General features: G+C 40.7%; 1 long non-coding RNA gene across 1 annotated transcript; it reads left to right on the forward strand.

Annotated features, from left to right (window-relative positions):
• The first annotated feature begins 1214 nt into the window (after positions 1-1214).
• On the forward strand, positions 1215-19986 carry LOC116688112 (uncharacterized). Its single transcript, XR_004331712.1, has 3 exons — positions 1215-1611; positions 4403-4404; positions 19977-19986. It is a non-coding gene; the product is annotated as an uncharacterized LOC116688112 (long non-coding RNA).
• The last annotated feature ends 280 nt before the right edge of the window (positions 19987-20266 follow it).

A 20266-nucleotide genomic window follows, 5' to 3' on the forward strand; every position in this document is an offset into this window, starting at 1 on the left:
ACAAGGTGAAACAGCTAGCCTGCCTCTGTCCAAAGGTAAAAAGAATCCACTTTGTCATCACTGTGAGGTTGCTAGGCAACCAGCGGAGACTCGAGGGAGGTACTGCACCTGGCTAAGAAATAGTCCTGTGCATAAAATAAGAGATTTCTTTTTAATTACTGACCTTTAGAGCTGTTGGTACGGGGACTTTGTTATGTTAGGACAGAACCAGGCTAGCTGTTTCCATCCGTTTCCAGTCTTTATGCTAAGCTAAGCCAAGCTAACTGGCTGTTGAATCCAGTTTTATTTTAACAGGACAGAAATATAAATCTTCTCATCTAACTCTGAGCAAGACAGTGAATAATAATATTTCAAACTATAACTATAAAATTAAAGGTGATATCTATTTTCAGTATTTCAGTTTTATTTAACATTATAGATACTGAGGCGAGTAACACATATGATATTTGTTAGGCTTCCATTATAGCACTGTACTGGATGTATTCACAGATTTTCTGATTTGTAATAGTCAATATCTACTTATAACAAATTCAATAAAGTATACCTATATATCAATCTCCTGTGTTTAGAACAGTTGGCAGAACAGCCTGTCATAGAGTGCATTCAGGTTCATTGTGTTCCTGGAGGAACTGCATTCAATAGCTTATTGCAGTGCGTGCCATTCTTTGTTGAGAATGTGAATGTAGAAATATGCATTCATGCATTATATGCCATGCGTGACACGAAGGAGCATATGTCAATGCAAGGGTGTATGTATACATGCACGCGACGCACATTTGTAAGGAATGGAATGAACAAATATACCGTTGTGTGCATACAGAATAAATGTGTGTGTGTGTGTGTGGTGTGTGTGTGTGTGTGTGTGTGTGTGTGTGTGTGTGTGAGCATCTGACACTCAAGCATCAGCAGCTGGTGAACTGCTCTCACACACCAGGTGTGACTTGTAGCTCTAGGCGCTGTGTCAGCACATAGTGCAGCAATATGAAACTCTAAAGCACAAACACACACAACACACACACATACATACACACATACACACACACACACAACCACACACACACACATACACACATACACACACACACACACACACACATACATACACACACACACACACACACACACACAACCACACACACACACACACACACACCACACACACACACACACACACACACACAGATTTTTACCGTACTGTATGTACACACAGAGTATATGGTAGAGGTGTGAATCTTCACTAATCTCCAGATTTGATTAGATCACAATTATCATGTCTTCGATTCAATATCACGATGCATTACGATGCATCAAATATATTTTTTTATTAAAGCCATATATATAGGATATTTAATTTATAGCTTTTCAAGATAAAAAAAACAAAACATTTTGCAGGGCTCTAATATTAAATAAATTGGATGAATAAAACTGCAGCACTGAGCACATGGTACTTCCTGAATGTGCAAACCATAACTGAATATGTAAACAGAAATGTTGTTATGTCTACAATAAATTGTAAACAGAAATAATCGATTATAGCCCAGTCGATTATTGATGCATCGTCCATGTCCGCCATGCGATGCATCGGTTATTTGATTAATTTCAACACCTCTAGTATATGGTCACACAGATATAAACATAGACAAGAAGACACAGATGTGCAATCAGAATGCAGCAGATTTAAGTTTGAAAAGCATAAATCACTGCTTGCATTCATTTTGATCTGATAGGCTGACACCCGGGGGGACTTGTAGACACAGAGAGAGAGAGAAGAGGAGGAGAGAGAGGAGAGCTTATTCAGTATATTGCAGTGTTCCGACTGATGTGCCCGGGACCCAAAGTTAAGGCGGAAATAAAAGGCTTGGTTGCATCTGTTCGTGGTTTTCATTCAAACGTTGGCTGTCAGGTCATGCCATAACAAAACCAGGTACCTTTAGCCATAAAAAAGGCCCCTTTATAGACAAAGGGTTGGGTTTTCTATGGTCTGTCTGTGGTAGATAGTGGCCATAAACAATGACGTAACTGTTCAGTAAATACGGGGCAAAGGGAACGGAACAAAAAAAAGGGCCTTAAGGGGAGGGTTTGTTATTGTAAAAGAATATCTTGGGACTTTGGGAATCTATTTCTTATTTACCACCCCCTTCCCTGGGTTTTGCTTTTTCAGGGATTTTACATCTAGGATAATTGTGGGCTTGCTTTTTAACCCAAAAGGGGAAAGCGGGGAACATTTCCCTCTCAAAAAGCCCACTATTGGGACGTTTTCCCTTTTTAGGCGTTTGTCAAAGGGTTATTTGTTTATTAAAATTTTTCCCCTAAAGGAACGTTCAATTTACCTTTAATTTTTTGGGAATGTTAATTTTTTTATTCTTTTTCTTTCTTTTCTTTTTCTCTAGAAGCAACGGGAGGGGCAAAGCATTAACTTAGATATATCCCACAAAACTAAGCAGCCTAAAGAAGGGCCAAGATAGGGGGAAATGATTTTGACCATGCGGCCACAGGTGTACCGCCCCAAAAATTCTGTAAAAACGAAACGTTCGACAGTTTTTTTCCCAGACTAATCCTTTTCGTAAATAAACAAAATGTTGTGGAGCAAACATTTTCTTTTTTTAAAAGTTCCTCTACAAAGCTGCACCTTTTATTAAACTTTGAAAATGAAATCTGTTTTTGTTTTTTTTTACAGCTTTTTTACGCTTTTTTAGCTTTTGGATGCTTTTTGATTTTTTTTTTCCCGCTTTAAAAAGCTTTTTTTTTTTTTACATTTTGATTCTTTAATCCATGCTGGTTAAAAGGGAGTATGAACAGCATTAAACTTGTTTAAAAACGTTAGTTTGGGAGCATGCAGATCATGTCCCACAGCAATCAAAAGAAAAAAACAAAAATTTCCAAAATGACTCACGTTCTAAGGCCAATTTCTGTTAAAATTACGATTTTCAACGTTTTTCACGGCCCTTTCCCTTTTTTGACCGCCCTCGGACTTTGGACAAGGCATAAACTTCCCCAAAACCACGGGGTTACAGTAATACTTTATTGAGCTTGTAATCCAAATTTAAATTTTTTTTTATGGGGAAAACAAGTGGTGAAACAGCGTGAAGACACGTGGGGGACCCAGACCGCCGCCTCACATCTATCCCTCTCGACAGCAGACTTCCCCATCGTCTCCGGCTTCCTAACCAGTCTTTGGTTTTGAGGTTTTCTTTGTGCACTCTTTTTTGTCTGAGGATCATCCTTTTGTTTTGGGTGAGATCGGGGTGAACCAAGGAATGCGGGGAATGGGTAATGCAGTATGATTTTGAAAAAAAAGCTGAACGACTCAATTGAGGGAAATAATCTTGTGCCTGGGATGGGGGAATTTCCTAATTTTTGTCAGGGGGGAGGGAAAACTGATGGGAAAAAGGTAAACAGCTTTGGGGAATCGCCCCCCCCCTTGAATGCCCCTTTTTTGGGGCCTTAGTTTTTTGAGCACTGAAGGCGGGGAAACCTGTTCCCGCTCATCCCAACTCAAGTGGTCCTGGAAGGGGTGGGGGGTCTCAACCCCCACCAGAGCGTAGCACAAAACCTCCTGTGTTCGTTTCCTGCCTCGAGCAAGAAAAAAATTCACTGAAAAGGGGATGAAACAGCCAAGTTTGTATATAAGGGTGGGAAATTAATTTCCGAGGTGAAAGGAAAGGCATGCATGCCTTTGAAGAAAAAAAAGAGTCACTCTGCTTTAAAGCCTTGTTTGAACAGCACACTCAAACTGCAGGCCAGGCTCAAACTTGAATACTTGGGCCAAACAATTTTGCCACTTTTGTTATACTTACAAGACAGATCTGTTCTTTGAGCAACTGCAGCGTACTGTATTCATGACTCTGGTTGTAGCAGGTCCGCATGGACCTACATTTAAAAGGGGAGAGTTTCCCCCCTTTGGGAGGCGATTGCACCCCTATGTCTGACAAGGAACCGAGCCAGAAACTCCAAACCCCCAGAATAATAAACATTTTGCAATGTAAAATTGTTAAATACAAATTTCCCCTTTTAATAATCAAAACAGCCACAACAAGCAATGTTTGCCAAAGGCTGTCTGGTTTTATTTGGGGCTTTCCCGTTGGGGAAATTTTACCCGTTTGTGCGGTACTGCGGGAAACCGTGACCTCTTTTTTGGTCGTGGTCACACCGGCCCCTTTTTTTTTTTTAAAATTGGGTTGAAAAAAAAAAAAAAATAAAATAGAACACCTCAACAACCACAGATTTTTCGCCAACAGACCGGGATTTTGGGGAAAGCTCTGCAAAAGCAGAAAATCATCTGCTCCCAGTGTCTTTAATAGCCTCCTGTTTCCCAGCTGACTTCTCTGCAGCTGAGGCGTGAAACTGCTCCATGTTAGGCCCGGCCTGGCCTAAGCCTCCTTACATGCCACTGTGCTTGCAGCTGTATCCTGACCATGCTAACCTCACTGGGTTTTTCCCCTCCCAACCTCCTCCCCCTTCCTCTTCTACTTTTCTTTCTTTTTTTTTTCTATGCCCCCCCCTCATCCCCTCCAAACCCCTTTTAATTCGTTTTAATAGCCTCTCTCAAACTTGCCCTCGCCATCACAAAATGATTATATGGTTTTCCGAATGCATCCATATGTATGCCACGCTTCCTGAGAAAACTGTGTGACCCCTTTCCAAAATATTGTTTTTCTAATGAAAACAAAACTACCTTTAAAAACTTTTTTTTTTATTAAATTTTGAATTTTGATTATAAAAAAAGAAAAAATCATTTTTAGACCTGAAACATCTTACAGATATACTTGCAGACACAGTGTGTGGACAGGCAAAGCTGTTTATCAATATGTGTAAGAATATACAACAATACTTTGAAACAAAAGAGTAGTTTCTGCTCATATTTCATTAAAAACCATTCTGGGGGAAAAACCCCCAAAGGGATCAGGGGCCAGACCTCTCTGACCCAGCTCTGACCCCTTTTAGGGTTGGTTGTTCAGCTGGGGCATTAGGGTGCGATGAAATTAATCTAACCTTTTCCCCCCCCTCTGGTTTATTTACCCTAATCACTACCCTTTCCCTGTTTACCGAAAGGGGGGTCAAACATGTAGCAAAAAAATACTATTTTGGGGCTGACACGCCTCTTACCTCAAGTTATGGGTCCCATGGTGCACTTGACCTACAAGCAAACTGTGTCATCCGGAAGGGAGTACCCACGTTATATTCTAAATCCCCATTAAAAACACGAAAAAAAAAAAAAAAACAACTACACAACCGGGTTTTTTAATTTGTGACTTTATGTCAGTTTCTTTACTTTTCCCCCCCTGTATCCGGTTTTGCTGGAATAGCCGTAATGGGAGCTGACGCTGTTTGGGTTACTGAATTTTTCAGCCAAACGGCAAACCCCCCCCCGGACGTGGGAGGGTTGGGGAAGGAGTGAAACATTTACAAATGCACACACATCTGGTTTGCTAGCGCCCAAAATCTTCCATCTTTTTTTTTCCCCAACGAAAAAGCAGGGCGCAGGTTTTGTCTCTAATCTGAGAATGAAAAGTGGCAATAAAGAAAGAAAGAGGATGGGGGAAACAGCTGAACCCAAAAGGAACAAAGAAGCGCTAATCCTTTGTTCCTTTGGTTCAAAAGCTACCCTCGTAATAGTTTAGTTTTTTTTTTGGCATAATTGCCCAATCTGTTCACTTGCTTTTCTTTTGGGTTTGCATGCAAATTGTTACTTTGCCAATCACAAAATCAGCTAAGGGTGATGGGGAAAGTCATTTTGGGTTTTTTAGGGGATTTGGTCATAACCAAAGTATTACACATTGAACTTTTGACCTGACAATGGCACTAAATAAAACGTTGCAGGCTCACCAAAGTTATTACAATTTATCCTGAGGAGGGAGATTATTGTCTGCGCCAAATTTCATGGAAACCTATCTAAAGGTTGTAGAGATAACGCCCTTCAAAACCACAAAATAGACAAAAAGTTATTGGTTATTGTCTGGTAACTAGGAATGTCCGTAAAAAATTATGTGCCAATCTAGCGGATATTGAGAATAACTTTACAGAAGGTACTGAATTAGGGGACCGTCAATTTCCGAATGCATATGTTGTGTATCTTCAGTTAGAAAAAGCTACGCAGGAAGTTCTTACTTCTGGTGTTGGTGGATTACTTCGAGACAGAAGCAGGACTCTCTAAATTTGGCTCATCAGAGGAACTTATCGATTTGGCTGCAAAAGACCTCGTTTGTTTTCCACTTGGTGAAGTCTCAGATGACAGAGCTCTTGCATTTTACCCCCTGCAAGTGGCAGCCAACATCAGACAGAGAGACTGAGTATTAATCAGGCCTCGCTTTCCCCTCTGCCGCCCCTCTTCTCACCCTCACATCTCTAGATGCTCCCACAGAATGGGCATCTGTGGCCAACGCTGGAAATGAGCCTTGAAAGTGTAATTAATGAGTGCAATGGTGAGATAATTAGAGAGAACAAAATTATTGATCAGGCCAGCAAACTCCTGAGTCTTAAAAAACGTCTGACCTGAAAAAGTCCTACCTTATACTTGTGTCAGGAAATATGGTGAGTGAGGTAATGCAATACAGTGGACGATATTTGGTATTTTTAATCACTCCTGGGAGATTATTGGGACTCATAAAGAATGTCTCTAAGTGAGAAAGGTTCTTAAACTCTGACCTTTGATTCATCGGGAGTGGATATTTGTCTTTGGTGGAATGATTGATGATTTTGACTTGAGGGATTATGACAGCAGCACAATGCCAAAGGTTATCTAGGAAGTATTTGTGGTAGCAGTGTAACTCAGTATTAAATCAAAAAAGATTAAGATTAAATCCTTTAGCAGTTTGTCCAAAATACTTTCTGGGTGTAACTACTGACTAATGATACATTATCCTTACATTATATGTTTTGATCTGTGAATATAAGAACATGATGTCTGCATAATATCTTTAATAGTGTGACCTCCGGCGGCTTCAGTTTACTCTACCAGGTTAGGTATACGTGGTATTTAACCAAGGAGTGTATACATGCTGTAATTCATTGGCATCCAAACTCTTGTAGTAGGCCGCTTTAGAGTAAAGTGTTGTGATTCTGGTGCTGGCTCTAAACTCTACACTAATAAGAAAATCTGTTGACATAACATCACAGGATTTTTGGTGATGTTAAGGGCATGGCTCAAGGGACAATCTATCCTATTGACTTTGGCAATCCCCTGACATTTTTTCTTCATGATTGTGAGTGAAATCCCTCAACAACAATTGGATTGATTGCCGTGAAATTTGGTCATCCATTCCCCGCCTCATGAGAATTGCTTCGTTGATCCTTTAACATTTTATCAAGTGCCGTGCCGACGTCAACCTTTTAATTAAATATGTTAGTTTGTGACCAAATACCTGCAAAACTGCTTACTTTCTAATTATCAGATGGTGTTTAGTAATTAGTAAATGTTAGCGTGCTAACATACTAAACTAAGAACGTGTTGAACATTACCTGCTAAACATCAGCATGTTAGCTTTATCATTTGTCAGCATGCTTATTATTTATGGAAAGTTAAAATCTATTTTGTAATGAAATGTGCTAATGTTGACTTATTGTTTCAAATGTTGAAGAAATAAAGAAAACTAATAGCATTACTACAAATATTCCATTTTTGGACCATGACTTTTTTGAAGATAGTTTTAGGCAGTATGGGTCTTGCACATTTCCTTTTAGTGTGTGTTTATGTCAAATTGTTTTTGCACTCTATCACTTAAAACGACTACATGTAGTGTAGCCTACTAGATCACGTTTGTATTAACAGAGTTTCGCTTTGCCAGACCATCTTCCAAAGCGGGAAGTAGTCTGGCTACTCCACATAGCATTCGGGGATGGGAGGAAAACGTGCTCTGGTTTCACCGCGTTTCTTTAAACTAATCAGAATTGTCATGGATGGTGCTCATCTCCGCACAGATCCGCTGCAAAAAAGTTGTGCAAGAAAGCTGTCTCAATTTACCCTGCAGAGATCTGAGGAGCAGTCACCAATAGTCTTTATAAATCCACTAAATTCAAAATTCCAATGGAATCCAAGCGGAAGGAAACTGAAAATCTGGCAGAATTTCCTGCAGCACAGGAGCAATCCTGGAAATCGTACGCAAAGGATTTCGCTTCCCTGTGAGAGTCGAGTGCAGAAGTGCTTCGCGCATGCGTCACTTTGGAACGAGTGCAGATGTGAGATGCGCATGTAGCCTATATGATGCTAACGAGAAACTTCTGTATTGTCAATACAGTAAAAATGGACCTACTTAATGAAGTCCGTTCACTGCTGGCTACAAGTTAGCTATCAAACACAACAAAGGCTGTCAGTTGAATGAAAAACCAGGGAAGCTCTTACATTGCATTATGGGTACTGTACTCTCTAATCCTACACCTCCTCTTTTTAGATCATTAATTGACTTTTAAACATAAGCCATACTTTTAACTTAACTGTGTAGGCTTCTTTCCATTAATTATTTAATTATTTTATTTATTTAAACACTTAGGAACAGTATTACCTGTTTAACAGATTTACATGAACTTTTAACTCATAAATCAAGTCTCTCAGGAACCTTTGAAATTCTGCCTGCCCTAGTGACTGTCAGTTGTTAAGGAGTATTTCCTGTGTCTCTAAGGTGGTTTCTGTTCTTCCAAGAATGACCTTGGCGTTTGGCAGGTCTCAACACAGTTCCTAGAGCTTCCTCGGTGGTGATCCACACTTTCTGTCCAGAGATACCTGGCCACCATACTGATTCCTGGGCTCTGGCACTTGGAGATGCCTTGATGACTTTCATGGAGCTTATTCATTGTGTCCAATCTGAGTACCTGGGGTTCATGATGTTTTCTGCAAGATGCTGCTCCATTCTGACCTGCCAGTAGGGTGCCACATCTCGTCTCAATCCAAGTTTGTCTGGCCACTCTGTTAGACAGTAGTGTGCCAGTGCCACTGTTTTGCATATTTCATCTGTTTGTTGCATTTGTTTGATTTCCTCCAACCGCTTGTCTCTAGCAGAGAGTGGAGACACAGCAGAAGCCACAAACACCCGGACCTCTTTCTCCAGTTGTAGGTCATCAGAAGACGGCATGTCTCTCAGTGGAGCTCTAGACAATGTGTCTGCAGTGATGAGGCTTTTACCTGGGACATGGACAATGTCATAGTCGTATCCAAATAATCCCAGACGGAACATCAGTACCCTGGGTGGCAGATCATCCAAACTTCTGGTGCTCAACATTGGAACAAGGGGTTTATGGTCTGCTAGCAGTGAGAAGAGCAGACCCTGTATATAAGAGGTTAGTCTTTCACACGCCCATGTCACTGCTAGAGCCTCTTTCTCGATCTGCACATAGTGTTTCTATGTGTCCGTCAACCCTCTAGAGATGTATGATGTATTGTGTGAGAACAGCCCCTATGCCGTACGCTGATGCATCTGCTGCTACTTTTGTTTGTGCTGTGTTTGAGCAAGTTCTTTTTGCGAGCTCAATTCTTCTTTCAGCATTTGAAAAGCTCTCTGCTGAGGTACACCCCAGACCCACTAATTTTTCTCTCTCAGTAGATCTTTTAATGGCTTGGTGAAGGTGGCCAAATGTGGCACAAACTAGGCCAGATAGTTTGCCATGCCCATCAGGCACCGCACGTCTTCCACGCATGTCGGCCCTGGCATCTGTAGGATCGCTTTAACTTTGTTTGGATGTGGTTCAATGCCTTTTACCGTTACTTTGTGACCGACAAAATGATGTGCTCTTTAACAAACTTGCACTTCTCATTTAGAGTGAGGCCTTTGTCCTGCATTTTCTGGAGTACACAAAGTAGTCGTTGGTCCATGACATACCATGCCCTCAAAACTCTCAAACATCTGCAACATCTGTCTTTGAAAGTGTTCCTGAGCCGATGCAATGCCAAAGGAGATTCGGTTGAAGAGGTATCTAACAAAAGGAGTGATGAAGGTTGTGAGGGGTTGTGACTCTGGTGTTATGGGGATTTGCCAATATCCGGATCAAGCGTCCAGTTTTGCGAACACTTTTGCATCCAACATCATTGCAAGCCTCAACAGCCGGTAGAATGTGATGTTCTCTCTTCACAGCTGTATTGAATGGTGTGAGATCTACACAGATCCTGAGCTTGGTGAACTAGTGTGTGTTGTAGCAGTGTTTTGTCATTGAGAATGAGCTAGCATGCTAGCGCCACCTTGTCTCGGCTAGTTACGTAGAAAGTCGTGGAGATTTTGAGCAGCTCATCAAAGTTACGCACTAAAGCTTTAAATTATACCTCTCCTTCTAAATTATTTAATTAATTTGATGTATATCAGTATATAATTTAAAGAAAATCATAATACAGGTGTAACGCTGGGCTGAACCTTAACCTGTTACATTAAGTAACTATACTGTAACTAATGCACTGAAGATATAAATGTTGTTAATTGGCAGACTATGTTACTATATTCATGCATAAGTATGCATGCTAAGGGGTTTGGCTCATAGCCTGTACTTTTAGCAGGTTAAACTGTTTGTGTCTCATGGCAGGATTACTTAAAAATACCTACTTGAGATTTGTATTTGATGATGCAAAGTGAGCTGTAATATCTTAGTGGTTTAGGATCACGTCTGTAGGGAGTTGGGTTGAGAAGTCCCCTTAAAGAACAATGTACGGAGTGTGGATTAGTAGCTGGAGAGATGCCATGTCACCTCCTGGGCACTCACTCTTTAGGTCTTTAGCATGTATTTCAGGCCTGTGTGTAGTGACTACTAACCAAACAGAGTGTAAATTGTAATTTCCCCACTGGGGATCAATAAACAGTATACATCAATTAAAACAATAATGATACACACTTCAAGAATGTACATCCAATTTGTCAAATAGTAACTACCATAAATGAACCGTCTTGTACAAAACACTTATGTGTAATGCATCACAACTGTAATTTGAAAGTGGAACCAAATATGTAAGTGAAATATTGATTACAGGACAGAGGAAAGATGATGATATGGCCTGAAATGAGATCAAATTATCTGACATAGTGCCTGTACAGTACCTGTTAAGTAACTGTGTGTGTAAGAGAGCGAGCAAGAGAGGTAGAAAGTATGTACTGTATGTGTAAAAGTGTGTGTCCTCTCCGGTGACTTTTCCTCCCTCACCTGTAATGTGTGGGTAATGAGGTTGTAAGCGGATGGCCAGATGAAAGATGGACAGTAGGTGTGACAGGTTTATTTTTGGCCTTCTGAAACAGCACCAAGTATAAAAAATGACATGCCAGCTTGAATAATTAAGTATCTTCAGAGCTCCACTGATCCACCTGTCCACAGATTAATAAACAACATTCAGATAGAGCATGCCATATGTTTTAAAGCGGCCCACACCACCACAAACCTGAGAGAGGGCAGCTTAGCAGTAATGAAAATGCGTCCTGGATAGTTTAACAAATTTGGGCATCAAATGAGCTGATTCTTCTTTCAGCAAGAGGCCTGGTATAGTATCAAGTTGTTAGACCAGCAGAGGTTATGAATGTCTTGCTCTAAACACAACATCATATCTAATAATAATTCCATAATACCCTTCCTTCCCTGTTCTCTCATGGGCTAATACCTAATGAATACTCGTGCTGTCATTGCTATGTTCTCAGGGCTTAATTTTCTATTCCATTTCTGTGTATTGAACATCAAATGCTGTGCAGGGCCCCTGTGTTGGATTAGAGGGCTTGTTCCTTTCTAATAGGCCCTTGACCTTCGCAGCTCCCTGACAGGGCTCTGGCATTAGCCCTTTGCGGTTGCGTCCGCTGCCTGGGCTCCTATGATGCAAATTTCATGTCACAACATCAAACGGTGTGCTGATCAAAGGTCAGCCCTCCTTTGTGTAGGTGTTTGATATCAAATTTTCTATTTCATCTCTAGCTGTCAAGGGCTGTTAGAGTTGAAGAGCAAAGGATGGAGGGAGGGAAAGGAGAGCAGGAGAGGCTGTCTGATTAAACTATCTACACTGCAGATTTAAAGCATTGCAGAAATGATAGTGAGTTGCAGTCAGTGGTGTGATCAAATGCTACATAGCCATAGTCCAACTGTTTTTATGGGGAGTTTTTCTGCTTTGATTGTGTTTCTGTTTCCTCATGCATTCCTCATAAGCACTTGAAAATTGAGGAGCAAAAGGAAAAAGGAAGTTGGAATCGATGCCTCATTCCGTTTAATTAGGGACATGATTTGCCGAGGTGTCTCAGAAATAAACCAATCTGAAAGTGGAATTAGGATTCAGAGGAGAACAGTCGGGTTGCACACGATCCGGATCTGTGACATTATGCATGAAATTATGTTTAAGAAAGAAGCCATCTCTCTCAATCATAATGACATACTCCTGTGGCATGCGCTGAGCGTGTCTCTGTGTGTGGATGGATGCACTTTACATGTTTGCATGTGTGCTAATAAAAAAAGAAAGGTCATGCAACATACACTCTGATGTCACAGCTGCCATCCTAACAGAGCAAAGCCACATCAACCACGTTTAATCACCTGCACCACTTTCCATTGTAATCTCTCACACAGACAGACAGGCCACTCAATAAACTGTACTCTTCACTAAATTAGCCGGGATAAATTAAATCACATCTACACAAGGCACCGGTGGGAATTTTAAGACCGGCAGCAAAGCAGGATTATCATTTGACAATGTGGCAGCATCATCGCATCCCATGCAAATACTCTACCTGAGCGCAAGCCTGAGGAATAAATCTCAGAGAATTCCCATCCAGGGCCAAGCTGGCTGCATTATATGCATAAGGAATGTCAGTAAGTAGACCATCAGCATGTCAGTCAGAGCAGAAGAGGGTGCATGTTTGGCTTACATAGAGTCTACTTTTTATCACAAAACCGTAATTTTGAGGGTATATCAATCACTTCAAACCTACTTGGTATTCACTATGATTTATTCATTTACTCTTGTTGATTATATTTGATGTTTTTTTTTCTATTATAGCATACAGACCAACAAGATACCACAGGCATGGTTTGGTCACATTGTTTTTGCATTTCGTCCAAAGTCCTGATTTGTTTTATTACTATCTTTATTTGTAGACTCAGTGTTAGTTTTTTGTCAGGTCATATGCAATTCTGTTTCTCAGTGATAGATGGCAATGTTGCTCTTCCATAGAATACCAGCTACTCTTGGAGGTTTGGATATTTTTAAATAGCTGCTTCTTGCGAACATTACATTCCGTAATTGTTCAATTTAAGTCTGCCAGAACGCACTTTTGGCAAATATACTGTTATAGGGAAACACAAATGAATGAAACACTTTCAAGTTATGAAGGTAGGGAACATGTATTATGAAGGCTTCCGAAAGGGATCCGATAAGTCTCAGTTGATACTGTAACTCCAAATATGTTTTAATTTTATACTTGAGCAGTCACATTTAAAACATTATGATATTTAAAAATAAAAAAAGTAAAACCTATTAATTTGCTATCTGTGCATAATCCATTCAACGTCCCAATTCCCTTTGGGGCTCTTTCTACATGTTTTTTTCCCCCTTGTATGTTTTGATTACAATTTGAAACTTTTTTTTTATTTTTTTATTTTTAACTTTAAATTTTTTTTTGTGACTTTCCTCTCCCATATTTCGTCATACAACCACTTTTATCCACAACCTATTGTCCTGTTTATTTATGTTTAGCGAAATTGGAAATATGTATGCTGCATCATCTACATCTATTGCTGCACTTGCCGTTCACAATTTTGTCTCTGTAATCCGTAATGTTTCATGGAAATTTGAATTAAAGACAAAAATGGGGGATGCCTCCTTAAAAACGTTGCCACATAGAAGAAGAATCAGTGGATGCAGAGATAGATTAGTTGCATGTGGAGTAATTACTCTCCTCCTGATACAAATGAAGGCACGGGGGTTATCTCCCAGCTCATGAATAGGCTTTGTTTATAATGGAGAGGCTCTCCATAGCCGCAAAGAGCTACATTAATTGCCTGACAAGCCTAACCTCACCATGTCCATGGAAAGGCATGAGGAGCAGAAAAGGGGGATTAATCCCTTTCTTTACTTTACTTTCTTTCTGGCCTCCCCACCTGTGGAGAGACAGGGAGAGAGGGAGAGAGAGAAGGAGGTGGAACAGAATTTAAATGAAATTGGAAAAGTTGAGGAAGTGAGAAATGATAGGCAGAGAAAAATGGGTGATACAGACTGACAGAAACATAATCAGCGGCAAAATGATACAAAAAACGACCACAGAAGAGGACAGGTGAAGGAAGGGACGAGCAAAGAGTATTGAAGAGAAAAAAAGAGACCTTGTTTCCAGAGGCAGTTCAAATCCTCCTTGATAAACTACAGTATGCCTCTCAAGGAGCTAAAAAAACTGACATGTTTCCAGTAAGTGAGATATAATGGAAAACATCTCACTCTTGCTGCTGTGAATGTAGAGTTTTGGGGATTATGTCCCTTCATAATCACCAAAAAATCCTCATAATAGGACAAATGAGGCAATTGTTTTGCCCCTTCTGACCCATATCTATGAGGATGATAACCACTGATAACAGCCATTCAATCGAGTGATGGAGTGAACCTTCCAAGCTGGTGATCAGCACCAACCGACTGAGGGCAAGCCAGGTCAGAGGTAATAAACTCTGACATTTCCAGTCCTATTGTGGCAGACGCTGCACTCAACCCCACAACCACTGTGCTCTATTCTGACACTTCAGGTCAGTAACTTTGACTCACTAACCACCCTCATTAGTATTCTGGAAAGCTCTGTGGCAGACATCCAGTTTCTGTGTGGGGGAAAACAAAGGATGGTGGTGTAGTTGTACTGTAGAATTCAGCTACTTCCAAATTGCTGTGATATGACTGCAGTGGAGCTGAGGATGGAGGCAGAGGGCTGAGAAGAATTGGGAACTGTCTCTATAATACAAGTTGTAGTCTCCAACGGAAACTCCTGTAAAAAAAAAAATCAAAATCTAGAAACGTGTGTGTAAAGTGAAGGGCCATGTTTTTGCCTCGCAGGGTGTTGACACCTCTGGTGGAATGCAACTAAGCACATTTACTCAAGTTCTGTACTGAAGTACAATTTTCAAGTGCTTGTACTTGACTTCATTTTATCAGATACCAACATTGTACTTTTAGTTTATTCAAGAGCTTTTAGTTAGAAGCTACCTTGAATATTTTATATGCAAAATACTGATGTTCTTTAAATGCACTGTAATGCAATGCAGTTTACACTGTGGTATTTGCTAATGGGGAGGCTGGTGATTTTCTACATTATCAACAAATCCCTTGAAAAGACCAAAACTAACAATGAACTAATCCTGCTAACAAGTACTGTTTGTGTAGCTAAAGCCCGTTAAATCATATTCCTCCCCATATTACTCCTGTTTGAGTAAAGTTAGCTCATAACTACAGTACCCGACTGTATATTTGTGAGCTGTTGTTAAAGATATCCATCTTCGATGTAATAAATAGATCAATCAAATGAAAGACAACCGACAGAGAAAGAAGCACTTTGAATTTTAGGCATATGCCGCAACAGACCTGAAAAAAATCTGCTTCCAATTTCTTGACAGTGTGGAGTTGAGCATTTATAGACATTTTATATTTATATTCAACATAGCGCCTTAACATTTATTTTGGTGGCGCAGCTTAAAAACACAGCCATCTACAAACGTTAATGCTTCGCTTTCATACTGTACATCACATGGAGTCGGAAGGAGAAATTAATGAAAAAAGGGTGTGAAAAAAAACTGTTTCCAAAAAATAAACAGTGTACAGGATATAAATGTGATTCATCTTTAGTATAAATCCTACATGTGCTTCTTTTAGATATGTCCTAAAAACATCACCAAGCTTATTTATCACACAAATAGCTTTTGGATAAATCTTCTGGTTAAACAACCTTGCCCCTGAAGTTTAAGCAGCAATGTTATGCCTTGCCCACTAATTCAGTGACTTGGCCTGTGGTCATGGGATTAAAAGAGATAATCACTTGTGAATATTCCACAGCTTTTGAAATGGAAGTCTGCCGTTTATCACCCAGTGAGACCAGTGAATAATACATGGGCTTGTCCAGTCCACACACAGTAAAGCAAGGGCACTTGTGGTAAAAAAGTATCACCCTTGTCTAACCAGTTAGGCCTCCCCGAGGCTTATTCCGACAGGTCTATTTGGAACAGACTAGTTTGACCTCTCCCTATGTCTTCCCCTGGAGCCATACGTGCACACACACACACACACACACACACACACACACACACACACACACCTCCCTGTTCATTTCTATGCATGTACTCCTACTTTTTTTCTTTTTTTCTTGCAACACATTATGTCTTTACTATATTTGTTTCCCATCAATGTGCACTCTGTGGCCTTGAAACACGAAACAGCAATGTCTGGTATGCATGTAAGCCAATATCAATAAAGCCCCACATCACTCTGCTCTGGCATGCATGGTCTTTCTCAGTGGCACGGCATTGATCACACTAGAATGAATCTGATTGCCGTGCACTCCTCAGTGAAGAGATGGGATTCATGAATCCAAATGTTCCAGCAGGTGCCGGCAGGTAACATCGCACCCAACTGAGGTCTTTTTTCGCATGGGCTGAATTGACATATAAGCACAGGTCTGAGGCAGAGAATTCGCTGATCTTCAAATGGGAAGGGGGGATATGGAGGGCTGAAAGCCCCCAACCATGGGGGACACACAACAGAATGCCCACCATGAGGGATCTGGTTTCATATTGTGTGGAAAACCTTCCCATAGACTGGTGTGGCAGCTATGGGTGAGATGATTAAGTGCTAAAGTTGCATTTTCTCCTCCGAGCAGGCAGCCCTGAGGCCAGAGAGGCTGCATGATTGCCTCTGTGTGCTACATTACATTGACATGATGGAGAATACTCTCCTGGGGCCTGAAATAATGTAAAAGGAAAGTGGGAGAGAGGAGAAAAAAAGCCCATTCCAGCCGTTTCTGCCGGGACCTCAGAATTCTCTGCGTGCAATCGGATTTGCTGATAGATCTCCCCGCGCCACCGCCTCTATATTGATGACAGGCAGAGCATTCACACACGGGTGCATGACAGCACACACCAGGGGAGTCCTCTAATCCGATTCTGCTATTAGAGACCCAAACCTCCCTGCTGGGTTTCTCGAGCCCCCCGGCCACTCTGGCTCACCCTGACACATAGAGAGCCTAGCCATGCTGTGGATGCACAGGTCTGTGAAGAAGACCACAGGAGAACGATTTAGAAGGAGAAAAAGGAGGCTTGTCAAATTGGACAAAATGTGTGGAGTGCGTGTCTTTTTTTCTCCCTTAACTAATTAGCGGCAGGCTAAAAAAAGCCAAATTTTATAAAACCAAATCCATCAGCCGGACAAGTGGAACAAATGAGTCGACCTCACAGTGGGAGGCAGCGCAGCCTTATTTGTTTGCTTTTACAACTTGAAGGGCAGACTATGCACGGTCACCCAGCCGCAGTTTACTGAAATTGTCCCCGAAGTTAGAGCCAATGTGAACCTAGGCTTTCTACTAGTCACTGTGGGTTTTAGCAGACAGATCAACACATGAGCTCTGGTCCAGCGTTATCAGTGCGCTTACATTTTCAGCACAGTGTCAACATAAGATAGGACCACCCACTCTGATTGCAACAGACTGGATAATACTCAGGCAGCTCCAAACAGATATTTGTACAATCTTATCTTTCTTTAAATAGACTCAATCTTGAGGAATCCTAGGTTGGAGTATTGAATTGTAAATATAAATCTTTATCTCATACCTTTCAACTCCTTGGTGCAAATTAAGTTTGATGAAAACTAGACAGAATTAAGTCACACCATTTAAGCGGATAGTTTGGCATTTTGGGAAATAGCTTTATTTGCTTTCTTGCTGGAGTTAGATGAAAAGAGTCTTACCACTCTCCTATCTGTCTGCAGCATATGAAGCAACAGCCAGCAGTTAGTTAACTTATACAAGGTAACGACTAAAACGGGGGAAACAGCTAGCCTGGAATCTGTCCAAAGGTAAAAGTCCACCTACTAGCACCTCACATTTAATATTTTGTTTGTTTATGCTGTACAGAAATCAAAGTGTAAAACCACATTTGCCGTTTAATAGGGGGTTATGTGCGGGACACCAGAAAGTTACTTTTCACAAGAAAGTATGGCAAAACTATTGAAGTTTTTTGTACATTTTGACAGAACCAGCTGTTTTCCCCTCTTTCCAGTCTTTATGCTGAGCTACGATAACCGGCTGCTGGCTATAGAGTCATATTGTGTGTACAGACACGAGAGTGGTATCAATTTTCTCATCTAATTCTCTGCAAGAAAACAAATGAGTAAATTTCCCAAAATGTCAAACTGTTCCTTTAACATCCAAATGGGGAGTTATCCAGCTGAAGAACTACGATTAGCAAACAACTTTGTCAGCAGTTTGAGTTGCTAGCGTGGGATTTTGCAGAAATTAGGGGCTTTTGGGGAAACTCAGAACATCTGCTCATCGGCTCCTCAGTTAGAGTTAGTGCAGTGGTGTAGCGTAATGTATTGTAGTGGGTATACTGTATCATGTTTATACATTATATATATTTATATATAAAAAATTTAAGTGGGTATATGGAAATCCTGGATCTTTCTTAGTGGGTATACCGCGTATACCTGTGTACTGCGTAGACTACACCACTGGGTTAGTGAGAAAGAAAGTCAGAGGAAAATAACAAGAACTTCTAAACATGGAGAAGGACCTCCAGGTCTGTATTTACAGCAGCGTCCCATTGTGCTCCTATTTGTCTTCTTCAGAGTGGCGGGGTGGGGGAGCCTGTGGCTCTTCACAATATCTGCAGGCATTCTTATACAGGCCCCCAGAAGCATATAATAACCCATTACCTCCATCTCTGACAAAAACACACATTTAAACTACAATTACACCCCCTGCTTCCTCTTACTCATGCATCTCATCTTATCTCCTCTTCTTCTTCTGTTCTGCAACTTAAACGTTGCCAACCTGAGACTCCACCATTTAACCCCCCGCACTGTTTCTCTTTTTTCAAGAGATAGGCTGAAAAAAAGAAAGACCTTGTAGAGAATATGAGAACACTTAGCACAATTGTAGACCCTTTGTTTTCATACAGAACACAAACACTCTTAATCTACAATTAATCACTTTTACAAAAATATCAACTGTGATTGATATAGACCTTTATTTAACTGAGAACCTGACAATGACAATTCTACTTCAAATAAAAACACCAAACCGCAGCTGTTTCCAGATCTGAGATTAAGTAGCAAAAAAAATTATCCTATCTATTCCCACATATTCTCTGGGAACACCTTTTCTAATCCCATTGGGTACAGCCATTCTTGCATTTTTTCGGGATGAACCAGTACCATATTGTGGATGCACGCTATAATGATACATCTTTCGTTCAGATTGCTGTGACCAGAAAATTCTGTGCAAGATGGGGATGAAGTAGAAAGTGCAGATATCAGGTGATCAGTTTCAATGTAACACAAGGACATCTGTGGAGGCGTAAACAGAAACCAGAGCTAGCATCAAATAACAGCAAATCCAGGAAGCCTTTTTCTCTCATTCAACAATAGGTAGGCCCAATTTCACAGGCAGCACTGTGGTTGAATGGGAAGAAATTGGAGAAAAAAAAGTGAAATCGATTCCTCAGATTGCAGTTGTACTTTTCGTTGTCTCCCCTTCTGTCATTTTACAGCGTTAGAGTGCATTTCCAGCCTGCACAACATTGATAATGGCACTGCAGTAAAGGTGTTACTTCAAGGTTTTGAACAACCTACTTCTGAATGCAGCAAACAATGCGAGAATGGGCCTAATGTCGGCTGCTAGTGTTGGTTCTGACTACATGCTTATAGACCTTTTGTCGAATTTATGTACTTGTACAGTATCCGTTCAAAATGTGCCTGTTTGGAACAGGCCAATTACTTGGCTTGTAGTATTGCTGCTTGTAGCTTTCTCCTGAACCATTGTACCCCAAAATTACAAACAGAAGGACCTCAAAGCACTTAGGCAACCCCACTGTGTAGCCTACTGACTTACTGTGTATTTCTACTTCAGACATTGTACATTCATACATTTACCTGACAGAGAACATGGCAGATTCAGAATTTATTCACAAAATATCACAATAATAAATATAAATAAATGTGGAGTTAATCACAGACATTTTCCTCGTGGGGGGTGGGGGATAAAAGGTGGAAGGCAATGGAAATTATGACAGTTTTTTAGTGTTGTCTTTTTTGTCAACGATACATGTTGATATCAAAACAGTCAGCGTCTGTGTTGTCTCGTCTCTTCAT

Source organism: Etheostoma spectabile, chromosome 4 (genome assembly GCF_008692095.1).
Source record: "Etheostoma spectabile isolate EspeVRDwgs_2016 chromosome 4, UIUC_Espe_1.0, whole genome shotgun sequence".
NCBI lineage: Eukaryota > Metazoa > Chordata > Actinopteri > Perciformes > Percidae > Etheostoma > Etheostoma spectabile.